This window comes from Nicotiana attenuata, chromosome 5, assembly GCF_001879085.1.
Source record: "Nicotiana attenuata strain UT chromosome 5, NIATTr2, whole genome shotgun sequence".
Taxonomy (NCBI): domain Eukaryota; kingdom Viridiplantae; phylum Streptophyta; class Magnoliopsida; order Solanales; family Solanaceae; genus Nicotiana; species Nicotiana attenuata.
The window spans coordinates 33,238,981-33,244,980 of NC_031993.1; positions in this window are offsets into that span (position 1 = coordinate 33,238,981).

Here is a 6,000-nt window from a genome sequence, read left to right on the forward strand (position 1 = left end):
AAGGCCCAACGTGAAGCCCAACTCTGCGGGCATACCATACCCGCAAAACTGGGACTCAAGATCGAGTCCCTCCACTAGCACGAAACGGCATACACGAATTTGGGAATTTTGAACACTAACCCATGTCGATTTTAATCAAGGTAAAGCAAATAAGGTACGATACAAAGCACCATTAAACCGTAACACCCCTTCAAACAACTGCCCAAATTCAACTATGTGTCAGTCAGCTAAGACCAAATGAAACATGCAAATAAACTACCATTTTGCTTCCAAATTTTAACTGTTCCAGCAGGGAACGAACAGATAACATTTTGAAAACTCAAAATTAAGCAATCATTTGGGTAATCATGCTTGACTCAGTTTTTAAACTAGTGTTAAAAGACAATTCCAAGCTATTTAAAACCTTACTCAATATGTGTGATTTACAAATGAAAATCCTGCGGAATTAACCCAATAAACACTAGGAATCTGAACCGTAACCTCAAAACTAAGTATATTTACCAAGCATCACACAAGTAGACAGCATGAATTTACGAACCATCATTCAGCACTTTAACAAACTCAAATGGAAATTGCTGCTAAAGCAGAACTAACCTTCAGCAGAACTCAAATAGAAGTTTAAAACTCAAAGCAAATAAACTGAACCTTTCATTGCCATATCTTTAACAGTCCCTTCACACAACATCTAATTCGAGTTCATTCAGATCAAAAGGCTAAAACCCACAGTCCATCCAACATTATGAACCAAGCTTAAAACTAAATAGAAAAGATCAAATATAACAAGAAGACCAAACTAATTATAAAAGTCTGATTTGATTTTCAGTAATGTAAGCTACTACATTCACACATCTTGTAACTCATTCACATAAACTCTTGTTCTTCCATCTCACATGTCAAAGAGAGAGGAGATACCTGGAAATTGAAAGAGAAACAAAGAGTGAAGAATCAGCCAAAAGCAGCAGAGAACAACCCAGATTCAGCAACACAACAATACTCCAAAACCAGCTTAAAACCAGCTTTTAAATCCCAAAGTTCAAAACCATTTTTTACTCAAATGCAAGAATCTGTAGTTTTCGGGAATTCTAGCTAGTAGGGAAAATCAGAAATCCAGAAATCAAGCTAATCTTCAGCAGTTTTTAAACCAAGAAATGCAGGAATTCAGTACTCTTTTCAAAGATCAGCCGTTCAGTTTTTGGATGAATTTTTTTATCTCTCTAATTTTTTTTCTCACTTTAGACTCAAGTAATGATGCCTTTATAGGCAAACTATTAGGGCAGCCTAAAGGGATTAGTTTTTGCACTTTGCACCTTTTGGAATTTTGGTTTTAACTTAAGTGCCCTTACTGTAGAATTCAGAAACTCAGTTTAGTCCCCACCCCAGCTTCCTAGAAGCTTCCAAATTCAGTTACTCAGAGATTCCCTTACCTAGAGTCCTAAACTACCCCTTAAACAGCTACTATTTACCCTTTGAAACCCATGGGTCAAGTTGACCCAATGACTTAGTTAAATGAAAAGGACTGCCCTCCATTTTACAAATGGGCAGAAACCCAAAGCCCGAACAACTAATCCAAAGCATTCTGTAATTTCAAGGAATTCAGAGGAAAACAACATTCAAACGATTTCAAACAAATTAAAAATCTGTGCTAAAATTGACTGGATTATCAAATTAACATCAGATTTAAACTAGATTAGTTATTGATTAAAATAGGAATCGGAAGCTAAAATGCACAAAACATCAAAGTTATTAAAAATCCTAAAAGAAAACAAAGCAAAGAGAAAAGAAGAACCTAAAATCAGGAACTAAACGAATTCAACAAATAACAAAGGAGTCCTAAACCTACAGAAGAAGAGAAAAGAACAAATGTAAAATAACACTAAGACAAACGAAATGAAAGGGAATACAGAAACTCACCCAAATAAACTCGGAATCGATATTGATATTCTAACTCAACCCAAAATAATGTAAATCGCCTGTTCCTTTTCAAGTATCAACGACCATCATTATTTTGAGGTAAGTCGACCTTGAAAAAAAACTCAGAAAACTCGAGACGAGCCTTGCATGCAACCGAATTCGAGAATAGGCATTTAGGGTTCGCACTTTAGATTTGAGATTCGAGAAGTCCTAGCCAGATTTGAGGGAAACGGAGTGAGGATTTGGAAAGAGGAGAGTGAGAGGGTTCTGAGGTGTTGTTTTTGGGTAGATTGGGGTGGTTTATGGTTGCGCCGCCACCGGATGTAATGGGGTTTTTAGGGCGGCAGGCTCTAGGGTTCGTTGTTTGAAGGAGACGAGGAAGACTGAGGGGGGGTTTGGAGGGGGGGGGGTGGTCTTGCTTCGGACAGTTAAATACGGGGAGGGGTTGAGTTCTGATCCGTTGGATCGAATGAGATCAACGGTTGGGATGGGAGGTAACGAAACGGTGTCGTTTGGTCAAGTGTAGCGACGGACTGGGTTGGGGTATGGGTTTGGGCTGGTTTGGACGGGTATGGGAGGAATTAATTGGGCTGGGGTAATTCAAATCAAAAAATGGCCCAAAACCTTTGATCCACTCAATTCTTTCTCTTTCTTTTCAATTTTCTTTTTATTCAAAATTCTTTTCTTTTTCCAAAATTAAAATAAAACCTAAACTAAATCCTAACCCCAAATTATACTAAATTAAGCTAATTATTCTAAGTAATAATTACCACAATTAATTAAAAACCAAATTAAAGAACCGCTACAAAATTCGAAACTCAAAACTAAACAAAATGCAAAATGAGTTATTTTTTTGTGATTTTTCTATTTTGTCAAACAAATTAATTTACTAATTAATCTAATATGTAAAATTAGTCCTACATGCAAATGCAATGCAATTTTTTTTTGTATTTTCATGAATTAAACAAAATTAAACTTGCGCAGACAAATGCAAGCAATTAACGAAAAAATGCTACAAAAATCCACGAAATTGCAAACAATGGGAAAAATTTATTTTGTTTGAATTTATGGGAATAATTCATATAGGGCAAAAATCACGTGCTCACACCAACTATTCTAGATTGAGCGGCAACAGACCATAGGAAAAAGAAACTTGAGAATAGAAACAAACTCGGAGAAAAAGTATAGAAATACGATTCTCTACTTCTCGTCCGGCGACGGCATTCTGAAAATCTTTGTTGCCTGGAGGTAGAAAACTAATTATGGCTTTAATTTCACATAATACTAACAGATAACGACTTCAAATTCACAGAATATTCTATAAATGATTGATTAACAAACTATGAAAGGAGTAAATTATACCATTCAGCCAATCAATCCTCCTAACTTACTATATTGGATGGTTTACAAAATATAGACGATATATGGCAGATTAGATGCATACCTTATGAAAAATGCTCCAAGGATAGCTAAATGGGGACACCATGAGAATTAGAATAATAAATTGCCAGTGATATACTTCTTCGCCGACTTTGTTTTCATTCTCAAGTTTCTTTTTCCTGTGGGCTGTTGCCTGGAGATGGAAAATTAAATGTGACTTCAATTTCACATAACATTAACAGGCAGTGACTCAAATTCACAGGATATTCTACAAATATTTGATTAACAAACTATTAAGGGATTACCATTCGGTCGATCAATGCTCTAGATTGACTATACTGCAAGGTTTACAAAATATTGACGGTATATGATAGGTTGGATCAGTGGCGAAGCCACATGGTCATAAGGGTGGTCAATTGACCACCTTTCGTCAAAAAATTACAATGTGTATTTAGGTAAAATATTACGTTTAGAGGTATATAGCACATATTGAACACCTTTGTCGAGAATCTTTTCCACTTTCTTTCAAATTTGAACACACTTGAAAAAATTCCTATCTTCGCCACTGGGTTGGATGCATACTAACGAAAAATGCTTCAAGAATAGTTAAATGGGGACAACTGGAAAGTTTGTTAATAAATTATCTGTGATAATGATCACGCTACAACTAATTTTTTCACAAACTCATATGGAAAAAGAAAATCAGGAAAATTGGAGCTCAAGCATTGTGGTTTTGTATCAGTTAAGAATGAAATCTTGATTGGTGAAAAACGAAGAAAAATTTAACTATTTCAATACTTGGAACAATAGAGACTGTCTTCAAAGCCTTAGGCTTGTCTCTGACATCTTAGAATCCAAGTTGAAGATAAATTTCAATTTTCAACTGAACAAAGTAAAAGAAACCTCCGCAATAAAATCAAATCTTCACCAAATAGATTGTAAAAAACTGTAGGAACAATCAAGCATAGCATGACAGGTAATATGAAAGATTTAAATACCAATTAGCGCTAATCAAATGAAAAGCTAATCAACCACCACAAAAGTTATGTGGAAAGAATATTGGAGATAATGAAAACTAAAAAGTCCAATACTCAAACAGAATAAAAAGCAACAGTCAAAAATTTTGTGAAATATTGCAGAAGTTGAATAACAAAAAGACAAAATCTTTAATATTAAAATAGGGAAAAAATAATAATAGAGATACCTTCATCTTGCAGTTAGAATGCAAAGAAAATAAAATTAAACATGAAAGAGAATAACTATGTTCCAAAATCATAACGAAAAGACTTACCTTGAGAATTGAGAGAAACTAACAACTCCTTTGTGGCAATTTTAAGAAGAAGATTACTAAAAAATATAGGATGAAGCAAAAGCAAATACGATAATTAAGAGTGAGGGACTGTTATGAAGGAATTTAAGGAGAAGCCATTGTTGGGGTTTTTTTTGCTCTGTTGTAAATTCTATCGGTTACAAAAAGACGGAAAGACGTGACTGTTTGTTTTTCAAGAGAGAATTATTTTTTCTTCATTAAAAAAGGCAAAACTCTAAGAAAAGAGATAAAAAAAAATCCTGGCATGTGAGAGATGCCACGTCAGATTTGTATTCCCCAGCTTTATATAATTATATAGATTTAGAAAGGTATTTTTCCCTCCTATTTAGGAACCTAATATTGGCAATTTATTTTCAAAACAAGTTATCATCTCCTTCATATCAATTTAAATATTGTTTAGATGGTTGTTACTTATTGTATTGTATTACTTTAAATATAATATTTGTTTTGGTTATTACTTAAATTTTAATTTATCATATTACTGTTAAATCTATCTTATATAACGATAAAAAGTGTCACTTTATGTAATGACCAATTTGGTGTGATCGCGTTGTTACCTTATTCTTTTTTCATCATATTGCCCTTCCTTAGTATTAAATAATTTTATTTATCCTTTACCCTATATCAAGAATATATAATCTTTGTACTATTAATTCTCAAAATGTGTCAGGATAACTTTTATTATGAGAAAATAATATCTAAAGAGGATAAAAGCATAACTTTTCTTATAAGGAAGATATTTCTTTTCTTATAATACATAAAATATTATTTAAATGTTCCTCCTGTTATGTATTTAACTAACACTTATTAAAAATATAATACTAATAACTTTTGATAATCCTATTTATCCAAACACTAAGGTATGTGGTGTTATATCCTTCCCCCATTAGGAACATTCGTCCTCGATTGTTTAGACTTGCAAGATGTACATACATACTCATAAATTATAAATGTATATATCTTCCCGGGCTATACTCCAATGAAACAAATATCAGGCTCTCACGGGGTCAGGACGTCGTCCCTTCCTTAAAATACTTCCTAATCCATTCGTCACCTACGATTTCATTAATCTATCTTCTAGGCGCTGACACCTACTAGTTGTAATCTTAATAACCGGGTTCATACGTTGCTTTCAAGCTAGCCTTGATTTCCCTTAACCCTTCAGATGTAATGCCAACTCACTCTTATATTAATCATATTAACTGGACAATTTGCGTTAATGAGATCGAACATTACCCATAGTCACAATACCTGACACATCATCCGGTGTAGCCTCTGGGTCCTGACGACCTGCCAAAGTCGATTCTGACTACCGCCGGAGCTAGATGCTTCACCGTTGCCTCTACCTCTACCAGCTGATGCATGAGGGCCTCGCTCTT